This window comes from Macaca fascicularis, chromosome 6, assembly GCF_037993035.2.
Source record: "Macaca fascicularis isolate 582-1 chromosome 6, T2T-MFA8v1.1".
Classification (NCBI taxonomy): Eukaryota; Metazoa; Chordata; class Mammalia; order Primates; family Cercopithecidae; genus Macaca; species Macaca fascicularis.
The window spans coordinates 85,707,454-85,726,090 of NC_088380.1; the positions used below are offsets into that span (position 1 = coordinate 85,707,454).

At 40.1% G+C, this 18,637-nt stretch overlaps 1 long non-coding RNA gene across 1 annotated transcript in view; it reads right to left on the reverse strand.

Annotated features, from left to right (window-relative positions):
• Nucleotides 1-8,842: 8,842 nt before the first annotated feature.
• The window catches only part of LOC123573990 (uncharacterized), a 33,042-nt gene continuing 23,247 nt past the window's right edge, over nt 8,843-18,637 (reverse strand). The window contains exons 2-3 of the long non-coding RNA XR_006698763.3: nt 16,044-16,221; nt 8,843-9,192 (exon numbers count right to left, since the gene is read on the reverse strand). This is a non-coding gene — a long non-coding RNA (uncharacterized lncRNA). The remainder of the gene's footprint in view (nt 9,193-16,043; nt 16,222-18,637) is intronic.

Consider the following 18,637-nt stretch of genomic DNA (forward strand, 5'->3'; position numbering starts at 1 on the left):
ATAAATAACTCAATCAATTATTTTGAAATTACCTTTAATGTTTCTTGGTCAACATGGCTATGTTTCTTGGTCAACATGACTACCTTGAGATTAGACCTCTTGAATTTCAGCCTCAGGAGAATTTCTTTGGGAATGATTACTACAGACAAAAAGTTGGCACTACTTGGTTCTACTGCCAGAGTCCACCTACAGACTTCTGAGGCTTAGACACAGGAACCCTAGAGTTAGTATCCTACAAGGCTCCCTGCCCAACTCCCAGCTCCTGCTGTTGCTCAAGCTCCTCCACCAGTTCCATCCCGGGTCTCTCTCCTTAGAGTGTATTAAGAGATCCAAGGCTTACAGAGAATAAAGGCATAGGGATTGTGCTTCCTTAGAAGGGTTTAAAAGTTGGCCCAGGACAGGCCGGGTGTGGTGGCTTATGCCGGTAATCCCAGCGCTTTGGGAGGTCGAGTGGGGAGAATCACCTGAGGTCAGAAGTTTGAGACCAGCCTGGCCAACATGGTGAAACCTCATCTCTACTAAAAATACAGAATTAGCCAGTCATGGTGGCGCATGCCTGTAATCCCAGCTACTCGGGAGACTGAGGCAGGAGAATCACTTGAACCTGGGAGGTGGAAGTTGCAGTGAGCTGAGATCATGCCACTACACTCCAGCCTGGGCAACAAGAACAAGACCCTGTCTCAAAAAAAAAATAAAAATAAAAATAAATAAATAAATAAAAATTGTCCCAGGACAGAAGGCTAAAAGCCATCATGGGTTAAGTAGGGTTTTTTCAGGGTTTTTTTTTGTTTGTTTGTGCTTGGCCTGATAATCTACCATTTTAAACATTGTTTCTGTTGGAAAAAAATGTGTTTTGATATCCCCAAAGTGGGTATATACAGGGATTTTTAAAACAATGCCCAAAGTAGGTCTAGGATTGTCATTCAATGCTTCTTAGGTTACGTTGATGTTGATTTGGCTTAATTTTTATTTTCAAAGGACAGAGTCACCATTTATATTTTTAAAATATGTGTATGTAGGTATGAATACAAATAAGAGTATTGGATATACACCAAGATGTTAATAATAATCTTTAGGTTGTAATATTATAACTGATACTTTCTTCTCTATATCTTTATATTTTCCAGAATAAGAAAACAATGAGGATTTTTCATTTTTAAGAAAGCAAATAGGCTAGGCGCGGTGGCTCAAGCCTGTAATCCCAGCACTTTGGGAGGCCGAGACGGGCGGATCACGAGGTCAGGAGATCGAGACCATCCTGGCTAACACGGTGAAACCCCGTCTCTACTTAAAAAAATACAAAAAACTAGCCGGGCGAGGTGGTGGGCGCCTGTAGTCCCAGCTACTCGGGAGGCTGAGGCAGGAGAATGGTGTAAACCCAGGAGGCGGAGCTTGCAGTGAGCTGAGATCCGGCCACTGCACTCCAGCCTGGGCGACAGAGCGAGACTCCATCTCAAAAAAAAAAAAAAAAAGAAAGCAAATAACATTGAGAAACAAAATTTACAATAGATTCAAAAAACATTGTAAATACTTAGGAGTAACTTAATAAATGAAGTGCATAACTTCCATGCTGAAAAAGGATACAATATTGCAGAGAGAAATGAAAACAGATTTAAATAAATAGAGAGGTAACATGTTCATGGATTGAAATACTCAATGGTGTCATAATGTCAATTCTTTCCAAAGTGATCTATAGATTCATTGCGATTTCAGGCAAAATCCCAAGAGGCTTTATTGTAGAAATTCATAAGCTGATTCTAAAATATGCAGTCATGTGTCACTTAATGACAGGTATATGTTCTGAGAAATGTGTCACTAGGCAATTTCATCATTGTGTGAACATCACAGAGTTTATTTACACAAACCTGGTATAGCACACTATACACCTAGGCTATGTGGCATAGCATATTGTTCCTAGGCTACTAACCTATACAGCTTGTTGCTGTACTGAATACTACAGGCACCTGCAACACATTGGTAAGTATTTGTATATCTAAACCTGTCTAAACTTAGAAAGAGTACAGTAAAAATAAGGTATAAGAGATAAAAAATAGTATTCCTGTATAGGGCATTTACCACGAATGGAGGTTGTAGGCCTGGAAGATGCTCTGAGTGAGTCAGTGAGTGAGTGGCAAGTGAATGTGAAGGCCTAGGACATCACAGTACACTACAGTACACTATGGTAGACTTTTTTTTTTTTTTTTTGAGACAGAGTTTCACTCTGTCACACAGGCTGGAGTGAGGTGGCGTGATCTTGGCTCACTACAACCTCCACTTCCAGGGTTCAAGCGATTCTCTTGCCTCAGCCTCCCGAGTAGCTGGGATTACAGGCACATGCCACCACACCTGGCTAATTTTTTGTATTTTTAGTAGAGATGGGGTTTCACCATGTTGGCCAGGCTGGTCTCGAACTCTTGACCTCAGGTGATCCACATGCCTGGGCCTCCCAAAGTGCTGGGATTACAGGTGTGAGCTACTGCACCTGGCCCACTACAGTAGACTTTTAAAACACTGCACACTTAGGCTATGCTAATGTATTAAAATTTTTTTCTTTCTTCAATTATAAATTAACCTCAGTTTACTATGACTTTTTAACTTTATGAACATTATAAGGTTTTAACTTTTTGACTGTTTTATAATAACAGCTTAAAACACAAACATATTGTACAGCTGTACAGAGTATTTTCTTTCTGGCCAGGCACAGTGGCTTATACCTGTAATCGCAGCACTTTGGGAGGCCAAGATAGGTGGATCACTTGAGGCCAGGAGTTCAAGATCAGCCTGACCAATACGGCAAAACCGCATCTCAACTAAAAAGAAAATGGAAAATATAGCTGGATGTGGTGGCACACACCTGTGGACCTAGCTATTCAGGAGGCTGAGACTTGAGAATTGTTTAAGCCTGGGAGGCGGAGGTTGCAGTGAACTGAGATCATGCCACTGCACTCCAGCCTGGACAACTGAGCATGACTGTGTCTCCAAAAAAAAATTTCTTTCTTTGTAAACTTATTCTACAAGCCTTTTTTATTTGTAAAATTTTCTTTTTTCTTTTTTCTTTCTTTTTTTTTTTTTTTAACTTTTGAAACTTTTTTGTTGAAAACTAAGACACAAACACACACATTAGCCTAGGCCTACACAGGATCAGGATCATCAATATCCCTGTCTTCCTCCTCCACATCTTGTCCCACTGGAAGGTCTTCAGGGGCAATAACAGTCATGGAGCTGTCATCTCCTATGATAACAATGCCTTCTTCTGGAATACCCCCTGAAGGGCCTGCCTGGAACTGTGTTACACTTAACTTTGTTTTTTATGTTTAATAAGTAGAAGGATTATGCTTCAAAATAGTAAAAAGTGTGGTATAGTAAATGCATAAAACAGCGACGTAGTGGTTTATTATCATTACCAAGTATTATGTACTGTACATAATTATACATGCTAGACCTTTATATGACTGGCAGCACAGACGGTTTGTTTACACCAGCATCACCACAGACACTTGAGTAATGCGTTATGCTGCACTGGCTATGATGTCACTAGGCCATAGGCATCTTTCTGCTTCCTCTATTTTGATCTTATGGGACCACCTTCTTATATGTAGTCATCGACCAAAACGTTTATCTATGGCACATGACTGTACAGAAAAAAAACTGTTGATGTTTCCTAACTTTCCATTCCTCGCAGGTTATGACTCCTTCTGCTGCTTTTTACTGGGCCCTGCCTTCTTCCTCTGGTTCGGTAACAGGGCTCCCATTTGGAAACTGGTACGAAGGCCCCAGTTGCCTACCCAGAAACAGCCTCAGGTGTTGTATGGGCAAACCTTACCCTTTGCCTCACGTGGTTGAGCCTCTTTGAGAACATCTTAATAAAACGTTTCCTGATCAGTATGGACAGAGGGATTTTTATTGTTGGGGTGGCCCAATATTTTCATGTCCCCGGATTTCTCTTTTATTGTTTCCCTTTCTCTGATTCCTTGTCCACCATCTGCTGCTCTCTCATCGTTGTGTGTTTCTTCTTTAACGGCTGGGGGTCAGGTTAGCAGCTGCAGGAGAACTTGATTAGTGCCTTGTCTCTGTGCAGAGGCATTTCCCTGACAGCATTGATCCCAGTTTCACTTTGCAGGCAGCTCCACAGAGAGGCTTGTGCTGCAAGGGAGGTGGACTGTTGTCTGGTCAAGGTGAGTTTGGGGCAGTCTACTAATTCATTCCTCTTTGCTCAGCTGTTAATTTTGCTTAAATAAGAACTGCCTGCAAGTTTTCATTTAAAATCCATTGCCTGACTGAGACCTTGTGATGGCAAGATTCAAAGACAATTTTTATTGCTAAGTTATTAGTCCTTTGAAAGAAGGAAAATTTGATGTTTAATATTTAAACAGTTTCTATTTTGCAAAATTATTTGATATCTGAATGTTAACTGTGTAACCATTTAAGGTCCATTTCCACAGACTTTTCCAGACATTTCAAGCATAGAAGAATTTATTTGTAATGTTCCTGCATGAAAAATTGACATCTATTTTCTGCCATGGTGGCCACTGCCAACAGATATGTCCATTAGGAATGAAATAAAGAAACACTTTATATTTTGATGCATTTCAATTTGTCCATTATACCAGATTGTTCCTTTCTTGAGGAAAGGAACAAATTCCTTTCATCTTTAAAATGTTACCACTTTTTTAAGTTTTGGAAAATTTAACAGAATTTAGCACAGGGAAATTGCATTATCTCTGGGCAAAAAAGAATAACTCTGAGCATTTTCGTTTCATTTTTTTTCTTGATTTTTGGTTTGATGTTCAGGAGTCATTTAAAAAAACTGGCATAAATGTGCTCAGGTGTAGACCTGACTAAGGGTTAATTTCTCTATGCATTTTAATGATGTCTTTTAGGACATCCCCACTTTTATGGAGCTGATGCTTCCCTTAACCAAAATGTTCCATCTCCAAAACACTGCACGTGATAATTTAAAGGCATATTCTATTACTGTACAAAATTGAACTCAATTACTCTCCAGCCCAAAACAAACTGTTCAACTTTTCCTTTTTGTAGTAGCCATAATTCCTACAAGTTGGTACCATACCAATATAAGAAAGTGAATTCACAAGCTTCCAGTAGAGTACAACACAAAAATTTAAGTACAACACTGAAGCGTGGTAGTAGGAAGAGAAGCCAAAGTTCACTGTGGTTCAAATTAACAAATTCATTCATGAATGCTAATTATGAATTAAACTGTAGATTAAAAAGAACAAAACAAAACAACTTTCTTCCATAAATTGTGTACATTTGCGTAGACAAAAAGGTAGCCTAATATGGTGGAAACTAATCAGGTAGAAACCTAGGCTTTGGTCTCTAGTTTACTTTGCCAAATGAGCTTGGGCAAATGATCCAACCATTGGTCATAGTTTCCTTAAGTATAAAATGGGGATAAATTATTCCAGATCGAAGATTATATGAAAACATTCACAAAACTATAAAGCCACATTTATGTATTTTTGGTTTGTGGTTGGAGATGTATTTGAAGTGTCTGCATTACTCAGAGCCCCTTTCTCCAGAAACTGCCCTTACCTATAACCTTTGCTAAAGTGGTAGGCATAGCAGTCATGTTTGTGCCACCCTCCCTAGTGACACTGGTGAACCAGGGATAGACACCTGAGCAAGGACACTCAATAGCAGTGGGGACTCAGATCTTCTCTTGAAATTAAAGAGACTTAAGAGTGTCCTAGATAGCAATATGCTGATCATAAGAAATTGAGATCTATGGTAGCCATGTTCAACCATAAGCATGCTGATGGCAGGCAGAAGGCAATGGAGAATGGAGCAGAAGTACAGAGAGGAGCAATAAGAGAAGAAGCAGATGCCCAGAAAAAAGGAAAAAGTGCCATAGGGTGGCAGGGGAGACAAAGGAAGTACCTTAGTTCTAGGTCCGGTCCTTAATCCAGCCCATGGGCCGTACAATCATTTTTTTTTCCTAAGATGGCCAGAAGATGGCCCATTTTAACCTCACAATAAACTCCCTTGGAATGACTCTTCCTCGTAACCAATAGAGCTTAAACAATAATACCACAAATGAAAAGGTCATTACCAAGACCACTGCAGATTTTATTGTACAAAAAGCAGAAGTTTCCAACTGTTCTTTGTAGCTACCAGGATGAAACTCTTCCCAGATATGTTTTTCCAGATGTAAAATACAGATGGGACCATAGACAACAGAGGAACAGGCCCACTTTGCAGCACATAGATTTACTAAGTAGGTTTGAAAATCTACTTCAAACAATATGAGATATTTTCCTCCACAGTAATTCTCTCCCTCTGAGCCCCCCTATATGAAATTTCATAATCCACAGAAAGCAGCACACTATAGTTGGAAACACCATACACTTTAGAGTTAGACCCAGATTAAAGTTCTGGCTCTTCTAAATATGAACTCTGGACTTGGACAAGTTATTTAACCTCTCTTTCAGTTTTCTCTTCTATACATTAAGAGTAACAATATTTCCCTTCCAGTCTGTTGTAAGGAATAAATGAGTTAATTTATGAAAAAAGCTTGGCACATATTAGGTACTCAATAAATGTTAATCTCCTTCCTCTGACTCATGATGTGAGTCCTATTACTTTACAGCCCATCACAGAATTTTACTCCAAATCAATAAGCATGATTTGGAAGAAAACAGAAATCTCTTTTTGACTTCTTGATCTAGTCAGCCAGAAAGTCTCCTACTATGTAGGCTTAAAATAGCTGTCTTAGTCCATTTGGGCTGCTATAAGAAAATATCATAGACTGGGCGGGTGGCTTATAAACAACAGAAATCTATTTCTCACAGCTCTGGAGGCTGAGAAGTCCAAGATCGAGGTGCTGGCAAATTTGCTGTCTGGTGCTGGCCCGTTTCCTCTTAGATGGTGCCTTCTGTCTGGGTCCTCACATGGTGGAAGGGGAGAATAAACTGTTTGGGGCCTCTTTTATAAGGGCACTAATCCCACACATAGGAGCTCTGATCTTTTCACTTAATCACCCGACAAGGGCTCTACCTCCTAATACAATCACCTTGGGGGTTAGGATTTCAATACATGAATTTTGTGGAGATGCAAACATTCAGACCATAGCAGATTAGAATTGAAAAGAGCACCACAAAGGCCTCCCTCCATTCAGATATGCATATTTTGGTCAACACATCACTTTCTCAGTAAAGTAACATCCGATGCTAATACATGTCCAAGCCCGTATGTGCTTGTATCTACATGTGCTAATAGCACACAGCCAACAGAGTGGCTTTTTTCCCAAATAGATTCAAGATTGACTTGTTAAGTGTATCTGCTCATTTGCATGAAGAAAGCTAGAATGCTTCATGTACTGGGCACACTACTTCAATGTTCAGCTACAAAATCTATTAAGCTCCATAAGTTATTATTTTGCTTTAAAGAGGAATATTCTTGACAAGGAAATCCTAGAAGAAATGCACTGCATGATATCACAGGAAATGATTCTGGAGGACTGCAATGAGTCCAGCCAAATCATTTCAGACATCTCCACAGCCTGTCAGTCCACGTAACACTACAGGGAAACACATGCGTTCATTAAAATGTCTGATTTCGTACATGTTAGATATAGCAAAGAATCTGCTGGAAGCGGGACTTCGGTAGCTATGACTAGTTTGCACTTTAAGGATTTAGATTGCATATTTTCAACTGAGGAGCACAAAAAGAAAAGAAGACAAGGGGATCATGCTCTACTAGCTACATACAAGCAGAATTAGTCCTTAAGCAACCTAATGAAAAACATACAAGAATCATGAAACCCTAAAGGGGAAGACCCAGACTCTCTCCACCCATCCATGTCTGGTCCCGGTACCAGCCCAAATTACCTTGCAGCAGATACAAAATACAGAGAAATATTTATATCCTAAAAGAAGAGTTTTATTAAAAAGGAGTCAAAATACTAACTATACCCTAATACATTATATTCTTATGTTAATGTTCTTTTGTGGTTATGAAAAACCATAGCTCCATAAAGAATAGGAACAATGCACTTCCATTTGTATTATTATTCTTACACTGTACACATTACACACTTTTGTAAGAGAGGTATCAACATTTGTAAGAGAGGTATCAACAATGACAAATCAAGTTTAATCAGGTTATTTAAATTGAAGATTTTATAGCACCAAAATTAATAAGTCATAATCCACCAATCCATAGTTTTATACCAGCCTCTGTCTATTTGAGGTCAATTTGGAAAAGTTTTCAAGCAACTACTCTAAACCTAACCCCCTTTTTCATTTTGTTATTTGGTTAGTGTTTAACTAAATAAGTTTATAATATAAGCATTAAGACTCTCTAAAAAAGCATCCCCCCAGCACCCCCCCAAAAAAACCCACACTAATTTAGGTTAAAAACAAAGTAATGGCAGCAAAAGTGTCTTTAAGTTTTGCAATAATCCTTCCAGTACTTTTGCATCCCAAAAGGCTCCAGATGTGACCAGCCACTGCAAAATGGTAAGTTGTTTATCAGCATTCTACAATGGGAACTGGCACCTGTAATTTTACTCTTATTTTGCATCAGCATTATTAAAACCCGTAAAAAAATGACCAAGTGAGGGTTTTGTGTAATCACACGTACACCTTCGGGGTGAAATGCTCTGTTGGCTGCCTGTTGTCCTGAAGGTGACAGTTGTACCAAGCAGCTTCCTTCTCTGTTGTCTGTGTGTAGCTGCTATGAGCCTCTTTCTATAGGGAGTTTCTGCTGGTAGCAGTGACTGGAAAATAATGTTGAAATGTTGTTCTCACAGCCTTTAAAGAACCGACTGTTGATCACTTTTGATGATGCAAAGGATCACAGTGCTTTTCTTCTTCATTCATTTTTTTCTTGTCTTCATTTTTCTTTCTTTCTCCCTGTTGGTTGCTAATAGTCATCTGTAATTACAAAGAGGCCCCCTGTCCGCCGCGGTCTGGAGTGAAGGTTTAAGAAATAAACATATTTGAATCATGTGATGACAATTAACCACTTTGTTAAGCCATAGATCCCACTTCACCCTTACCACCTCCTCTTAACCCAGAGCTCCATCCTGCCTAAGGTTTTCCTCACTGCTTCAGCCTGCTCCCATCTTTCCAGTTGTTTAGAAGCATGACCAGCTGACTTTTGCTTGTTGGCACTTCAACAATGTAGATTACTGGAACTTCGCTTTTGCTTGACTGCTGATTTCCAACCCTATAGAGCAACAAAGTGTAATTTGTTACTGATATAAAATCAACAGGAGCTAGAAATTTGCTTTTTTAAAAAGTTTCTTTTCTTTGTTCCTGTCAAACAATTACCCACTCAGACGCTTGAAAACAGGTTTTTTTTGTTTGTTTGTTTTTTGTTTGTTTTTGAGACGGAGTCTTGCTCTGTCGCCCAGGCTGGGGTGGAGTGGCACAATCTCGGCTCACTGCAACCTCCACCTCCTGGGTTCAAACGAATCTCCTGCCTCAGCTTCCTGAGTAGCTGGGATTACAGACGCCCACCACCACACCCGGCTAATTTTTTGTATTTTTAGTAGAGACGGGGTTTCACCGCGTTAGCCAGGATGGTCTCAATCTTCTGATCTTGTATTCCGCCCGCATCGGCCTCCCGAAGTGCTGGGGTTACAGGCGTGAGCCACCAAGCCTGGCCGAAAACAAGTCATTTTTTAAAAAGACTCTTTCTGCAAGTCCTTTGCATACATGTGAAGAGAGACGAGTTGGGAAACTGAGGAGCAGAGGATTTAAGTGACTCACCTAGGACAGCAGAGTGAGTCATCACCAAGCTGAAGTGTTCCTGACAGCTGATGGTCAGCACGATACACTCGATTATATGGCCTTGGGAGTTAGAGCTCCACAAAATTCTCATTTCTGGTTTAAGCTGGGCTTTGACTAGTTTTGTTTCTGCTTCTTATTAGTGGCAATTAAACATGTGGCGATACATTCAAATAACCACAAGGCCAGGGATGCTCTACGTAAGGCCATCCAGGAACTTCCAATTGCTGTTTGCCGTGCACAGGTATACTGAAGCTTAGCGTGCTAAGAGTATCCAGCAAAACCTAGCGCTACGTTTATTTCCCTGAGTTAGTTTTAAAATTGTCTTGGGCGGATGCAGTGGCTGATGCCTGTAATCCCAGCACTTTGGGAGGCCGAGGCGGGCGGCGGATCACCTGGTCAGGAGTTTGAGACCAGCCTGGCCAACATGGCGAAACCCCATCTCTACTGAAAATACAAAAATTAGCTGGGCGTGGTGGCGCACGCCTGTAATCCCAGCTACTCGGGAGGCTGAAGCAGGAGAATCGTTTGAATACAGGAGGTGGAGGCTGCAGTAAACTGAGATTACACCCGTGCTCCAGCCTGGGTGACAGGGCGAGACCCCGTTTCAAAAAGAAAGAAAGAAAAAAAAAAAGGCTGGGCGCAGTGGCTCACACCTGTAATCCCAGCACTTTGGAGGGCCGAGGCGGGCACATCACGATGTCAAGAGATTGAGACAATCCTGGCCAACATGGTGAAACCCCGTCACTACTAAAAATACAAAAATTAGCTGGGTGTGGTCGCACGTGCCTGTAATCCCAGGGAGACTGAGGCAGGAGAATCACTTGAACCCGGGAGGCAGAGGTTGCAGTGAGCTGAGATCAGGCCACTGTACTCCAGCCTGGCGATAGAGCTAGACTCCGTCTCAAAAAAAAAAAAAAAAAAAAAAGATGGATTAAAGAAGGTTGAGAAAAGGGGCAGAGACTAGTAGACTCGGGTGAAAAGCTGGTGAAGAGTGGGAGTGTTTGAAGATGTATGAAGTACATTGCAGCCTGGGTGACAGGGTAAGACTCCGTCTCAAAAAAAAAAAATTGTCTTTAGTGTCAGCATGGTCAAAATGTTTACATCCATCCAAACAGCTTATTACAAAACAAATACACCCAGCAGTTGGCCAATCGAGGCTTAATATTAGGAGAGTCTCATTAATATTAAATGTGCAAGGCTGTGAAATGTGTAGGTGAATGGGAAGATAAGAAGATGCAGAGTGGTCACATCCCTATTCGAATAAAAGTGAGACCTCATGCACGACTGACCAGAAGAGAGTGACCACAGTGCCCCAGTGACAGCTGTGTCAGGATCCATTAATGTTTCATAACTCACGGGGCCCATTATTAAGCATGCCTCTCCTCAACAGCGTTTGGGGGTTTGACCCCAGTCCTCTGCATGTCACTTCGTTTTAAAAGGCTATTTTTCAAATCTGGCGCCATCATCAAAGGTCTCAAAAGATAAGTTATTTAATGGATAACAGAGTATTTTCTAGTAATATTAGTTATTTTAAAGAAATAAGGTGAGACTCCTAAAAACTGGAGCCAAAGAATCCTTCTGACTTGAGTGTGGAGGAATAGACCCTCTCTTCTCCACCGTAAGCTCTCAGTGTAGAAGAGTCCCTTGGGCGAAGGCAGAATCTGAAGAGAATCAAGATCTCCCCCTGAACTTATCAGGAGCCCTTGGAGAAGCCCTGGAACCACCTGTCTCTAATTAATCTCTCCTGTATTCCCTTAGCACTTACACCTCATAATTATATTTATGATTGTAATTGTATTATATTACAGTTCAGATCTCCTTACGATAAATACCATCATAATGAAAACTTCACTATTATAAAAAGATTCCCCAGCCTTAGCCAATAACCTACTTATTTCAGAAATCCAATACAATAAGATTGTATTGAAATACAATCATCTGGATGTTCCTTCAATTATTTTGTAAAGGAATTTGACCTCGCAGCCATATTCTTTGTCATGTGGGAGTGCACGGGCCCTTCCATTGGGTCATAAGATCCTTAACAAAATAGTCCCTAAGACAGTTTCATACACAGTAGATGCTTAATAAACACTAGTACAAGTGAATGATTTGCAATAGATGTGTATTGGAAACTGGATCCCCCAGTATATAGCAAAGGCATCACTAAAATTATTGAACTGCAATTAGCATGGCCTTCATTCTTCATTACCATTTTTATCATTATTTGAATGAATTAAGTGTGAAACTGTAGCCCTGATGTGAAATCTTCTAGACCCTTTGTTCATCCCTGATGCTTCCTTCAAAAAGCAACCAGTTTCATATCAGCTAGTAACAGAAGACCTATTTGTGCCTACATGACTCTGCCAACACTGGCATTACCTGGCTGGTAGTCTTCTGGCCTGTGATATTTATTTCCCTACAGATACAAATTCTTCATTCCTAGTGGAAGACAATTTTACATGGACATTATTGGTCCATTGTATTATATAGTATTATCTATATATACAAGCCATGGCACATATTTGTCCACTCTTTCAGAAATCGACATTTTTAAAAAGATAGTGTCATAGTGGCTACACTGAAAGTAAAATATTTTAAATCAAAAGTTTAAATATGATAAGCAAACACTAATTTATTCTTACTAAATGTGAGCAGGATCTTTGAATCAAGGAAGCAATATGAGTATTAAAACTCCTACCTCTACCTGATGAGAAAAGATCATATTAGAAGATGACGGAGTAGGGGGCTTAATTGTTACCCTCTGAAAGGAGGTTTTTCTGGGCATATGCTGTACGTGCTTATCAAGAGAAATATACAACAAGCAAATGGCAGAGCTGGAATTCAAAGCCAGAGTTGCCCTTTACCATTGTGCTACCCTCCTTCCACTCCAGGAACGCCCTTTTGACAACTGAAAACAATTAACGTTGGAAGAAATACTCAGTCCCACTTAGCCAATAATGCCCCACAGATTGACAAGAATAGAAAGCAATGCAATAGGGCAGAGTTGTACAAATCTAGGAAAAATAAGTAATTTAGGGCCATATCCTATATCCTTCAATAAAGATGATAATGTGCTGATGGAAAGGAAGGCTATAGAGGTTAATGTTAATGTCAAATTCTTGAATCACTGGTGATTATGAGATTATTAAACAAGTTATCCTTTCTGTACTAGTCTCCTACTTGTATGTCTGGTCAAGTATCCAAAGCTGAAATCCTATATCTAGCCCAAAGGAACGGGCTAAGAGCCCCAAGATCTCTAAGAAAAAGAGCAGCAGCCATGCAATGAAGTATAAACTTTGGAGACAAATTCAGTTATCAATCTCAGCTGTGGTGCTTAGTAACTGCATGACTTTAGGGAAGTTATGTAACCTTTCTGGGCCTCTGCATCTTTGTTAATAAAATGGGGATGATGGTTACTGGCATGTGGTTTACAGGACTATTTTGAGTAATAAATGACAAAATGCAAAAATCACACTTGTGTATACTACTAATTGCTCAATATTGTTTATTTTAAATAGTTCTTTGTTGACAAACACAAATTTGACATTCACTTCCATCAAAATTATCTTTATACATGACATGCCCAAATCCCTTTAACTAGATTCATTTTTTTTTTTTTTTATTGTAATGCTCTCATTAGAAGAGAGAATCTATTTTGTCTGGAAAAAGAGCTACACTAATGATCATGCAAACTTCATTCTTCAACTTTTTTTTGTAAAATTTTTGTAGAACATACAGGAAATAACACCAAAATTCATTTATGGTGCTTAGCATTATTATTGTAGTTTGATGATTTTCCTTGAAATTGAAAATTTTGTAATAATTTATTAAAGAAAGTTATCATCTGGGCTCTAAAATTCCTTCAGATTCATAGACCCGACAAGAAAGAAAGTCATCAGGAGTGTCGGATAAATAATAAATGGGACTCAGTTTTAGAAGGTGCTTGAGTAATACTGTCTTCAAAGTTCTCAAGAATGAAAGGATGTGCATTGGAATCAAACCAACACATTTAGAAGGTGGGGTATTTGCACTGTTGAGGTGCCCCCCTCACCACCCAGGCCACCTGCTCTAGAAGGCCTTCCTGGGCCCTCGACAGCCATTGGGGAGGCACCTGGCCCCTCAGGGCTTTTGCAGTACTTTGCGCACAGTTCACACATAGCAGTTATCACACATACGCCTTATTTTGTTTTGTTTGGGTTTGGTTTGGTTTATATTGCATCCATTGAGCTTTTTCTTTAAAAATGAAATCTAAATATGCTGCTGGCCTGCTCAAAATCTCTCTCGCTGATTTTATGAGAAAAAAATCATGAGCACTTCCACGTGGTGTTTGTTACAAGTCATTTACGGTCGGCCATGCTTCCTTCTCCAGTCTCATCGTTTTCCACTCTTCCGCTCCTCACCCCACACCCCAGGGAACTGTGAACTGTCGCCTGAGTCAGGCTGTGCTCCCTGTCCCCCTGAGCTTTGGACCTGCTGCTTCCTTGCTGGAATGCTGCCTCGGCCCTCCCGCGCCCCCAACACCAGTCATCTGGCAGGCTGCTGCTAATATCACTTTCTCTGGAAAGCCTTCCCAGACGTTCCTCCCTCAGAACTGGGTGGGCTGACTCTTTCATATCAACCAATATATACCCTAATATCACACTGAAGACTTGGCGATGAAATGCCTGTTTTCTTTCCCTTCTTCCCCACTCAACAGGGAGCTCACTGAGGGCAGACATCAGGTCTTGCTCACTGGTGTAGCCCCAGCTTCTAGCCCATTGCCTGGCTCATAAAAGACCCTTAGTAATTATCTGTTGAAGAGATTAATCTGAATCGACACACTTAAATTCAACAAAAACATAATATTATTTTTCAAATAACAAGGGATATATAACATATGGAGAAAACGCTATCTTCTTGGCAGCTGGTGTGAGAATTCCTTTGTAGGAAGAGGCTTGCTCTGCTATAAACAGCCTCTGATAAGCCTGCTATGAGGTAGGAGCAAGCTTCCTGCTGGGGTCCAGGCTTTGTGCAGAAGAAGAAGACTCTGCCTAATAAAGGAGAGAGAGCAACCAGGTGCAAGGCCAAGGGCTTCCCCAGGGGAGGAAATCAAAGGAAAGAAGATTCTAGCTTACGGCCAAGCTAGAAAAAGACTTTGGGGAAAAATGCACAATGAAGGCTTTATTAAGTTGTTTCCTATGTGGTGTGTGATGGAAACCTCTTCTTCATCCAGCCTAGTAAATCTTCAATAAGCCTCCTTTATTTTTTTTTTTCACTTTGATAATTAATGCTTTTATACAAAAAAGAGTTTTGTGATTTTGGAAGCTCAAAGAGGACAAGGGGGAAATCAACATATGGTTATTACACATTTTTTAAAGTACATTTCTTCCTGAGACTCTCTACAGGCTTCCAAAAAAGTCAGGCTTCTAAGGTCTATAATGTGAAGACACCAGCGATCAAAAGTCTTCGGATCACATAGATCTATCCTCCTTCCTTAGGAGGCAGAATCCAGCAAGGAGCTGCTGGCTCACTTGGTTACATCTTCAGTAGATAAGCCCATCCCAGGCTGTCATCCAAGCAAGCTAGGAGGAAGTGAAATCTTTGGAATCTTTCATTCTAAACCTAGCTTTCATTCTAAATCTGGCTTTGTCTCTGTTAGCTTTGTCATTTCATGCAGTCAATTAACAAATTAATAGCTATAAAATTAGGCTTTATGAATGGAAAATGTGTGCGGGAAATAATTGGAGATGGGGTTGTTATTCATGAATCCACCTACCTCTCCCTTCTAAGGGTTGCTTTGGGGAATTATTTTGTGCTGAGCACCTGCATGTGGGCAGGCAAGTTTGGGGAAGTGGGAGAAGTTTGGTGAAATGGCTATGCATAAAGCACTTGGAAGGGACTGGGGAAGAGGGACAGGGTCTGGAAGGCTAAGCATTACACTACTGGAGGAGGGAGGAAGAAAAGAAGAGGAGATATTCTGTGGTGTATGTCTAGTGCAGGCCAGAGAGACTTGGGAAGAGAAGCCCTGGTGAATAGAGGGTTTATGAGAGTGTATCCCATGGACGCTATAAAATCATCCTTCATTTCCCTTCCAAAATCCTTAGGAAATTTTACATTATGGACTAATGTTTTGGGTGTGAGTAGATTATATCTGACACCATGGGTGTTTATAAGTGACTTGAAAGTGACTGTAGAGGCTACACAGAAATCTCTGTGAGGGGCATGTAACTGTATTCATTCAACAATTCTGTTGTGCTTCTCAGATTGCAGAAAAATAACTGCTCAAAAACCCACTTGTCAACTTACCCTTAAGACATTTTTCACAGGAGCTCTGATCATCATCACCCCACACTTTGTAGCGGGGCTGTTTTAGAAGCAGTGTTGCTCTTCCTCCCACATTCAGTCCAGCACAGCGGGTGGCAGTCGGCAGACCTTTGATGTTGGAGACCTTTTAGGCACAGGAGATGTGTATGCTGGAACTCTTCTAAAGGGGGAGAATGAAGCTAAATATCTTTTGTGTGAATTAAAGTCCATGTTTCTGCCATATTTCTCCTAGCTTTCTCATATTCCAAATCCTCTCAAGAAGGAATAAACACTAATATATGTTAAGTGTCTATGAGCCAGGTACTGTGCTAAATACTTAACGTGAGTTAACCTCAGGCCCACATTTTTCCATAACTATGTACCAAGAAATAATGGGCTAAGAAATTTTACCTGATGATGGACCCTCCAGACCACTGCCTGATTCTATAGCATCCCTGCCGTAAAGATGATTTGTAAGCAGACTATTTGAGGCACAGGGAATGGTCTTGTTTAGAGTGGGTCTAAACTACCATTTTGATTTAGAGACATCCTGGGGTTCTCAGTTCAAGTTTATATCAATCACAAAGATTCGGTAGGGGAGGGGGTTATATTTATTAAAAACTTCCTAATTGACAGTTATAGACTATATACCTTAAATACCGTCTTGAAACCTGCCTTCAGGATTTTAGTCAGGTTAGCATGCTATCTGGGGAACAGAAAGAGATTCACAGAGGAGAGCTAGCATCCCTCTCTCTCAAATTATTTGGAACTCTTAATTTTAGGATGAAAGAGGGGTAACCTAGACTTATTTTTTTTTCTTCTGTCCAAGGGCTTTCTTGAGTCAAAAGAAATTAGCTTGGGTGATTCTAGATTGCAATGAATTGTCTGGATTCAAATGGGTTCAAATTCAAAGCATCAAATTCAGAGTCATCAAGTGAGTAAACAGCAGGTCAGGACACACTCTGACACTCTATGGCTGCTAATTTTATTGGTACCTCTTAGGAAGAGACAAACTGATACTCCAATTTAATGTTTTCAAGTATATGACTTGAGTGACTAACACTATTAGAAACTAAGGTTTAGATTCAAAGCATATCTAGAAACGTTAAAGATCTTTTACTTTTCAAGATAAGAAAGAATTATACCAGGGTTAAAAGACTTATTCTTGGGGGAATAGCATTAAAACATAGCTCAATGTTAGAAACAGGTGACAGTTTACTTATAAGAAAGCCGAAATGTAAATAGCTTTGTAATTCATTACCATTTTGGGCTCGTGGTGTTCAATACAATTTTCATTCATAAGGAAATGGAACATCAAGCATCCAGGATAAAACTAAAATATGACTCACTAAAATAGTGGTTTTTGTTTTGTTTTATTTTTGAGACAGAGTTTCGCTCTGTCGCGCCCAGGCTGGAGTGCAGTGTTGTGATCTCGGCTCACTGCAACCTCCGCCTCCTGGGTTCAAGCGATTCTCCCTGCTCAGCCTCCCAATTAGCTGGGATTACAGGTGTGTGCCACCAAGCCCAGCTATTTTTTTGTATTTTTAGTAGAGACGTGGTGTTGCCGTGTTGGCCAGGCTGGTCTTGAACTCCTGACCTCAGGTGATCCACCCACCTCGGCCTCCCAAAGTGATGGGATTACAGGTGTGAGCCACTACACCCAGCCAAAATAGCAGTTTAATGAAAGGTTATTTGTTTTTGTTTTAAAATCTTAAGCACATTGTAACATTACCTTGAATAAACATGGCTATTAACCTTCAGCTGTAAAGTGATTTTCAATAATGAGAAGAGGCATAATATCCAAGAAAATTGTCTAATACAAATAATGTGTAGAGAGACTAAATAAAAGGTGAGACTCTTCACTGAAACTGGCCAAAGCAAGATGCAAATTAAGAATTTACCCAAAATAAAGTAGGAACCCATTTTATTAGAAGTAAAGCAAAATAAAGGCTTCAACCACCCGAAGTCGCACACCAGTGATTTAATTGGAAAGGTCTTTTCTTATAAACAGGATTAATTCCAATTAATGGAAAATTCAAATTATGTTTATAAACACTAACAAAACATTATCATTCCATAGCATATTACTTGCACAGCACCTATCCTATAAGACATTTTATGAAAGACAAGGGTTCATTAATTTTGCTAATTCCCTATTTTATAGACGAAGAAACTGAAGCATAAAGCATTTAGAAGGCTGCAAGTTTCCAGAGAAGCTGAAGAAAATCCTTCTCTTAGTCCTTTGTTCATGATATTCCTGTAAGAAAAAAAAAAAATTAAAAACAAGCCCCACGTAGCACAAAATATAAAAAGTGAAAGCTTGGTAAGGATCTATTGCAGCAACCCTGAAGAGATGTGGAATTGAAAGTGGGAAATAAATACAGATGCAAAGCCTTAAATTCCATCTCTCTGGCCCTTCTAATTAGGCATGAATACAAGCGTTCTGCCTCACCCAGGGGAAGAGGTTCTTGATACACAGCTCTTATGCTTGCAGTTCTTGACATCTTCTTTAGCACTTTGAGGACATTTAGCATCCTTGAAGCAAGAAAGTTGATGCCATTGTTGACACTATCAGCCACACTGTGACCTGGTGATGT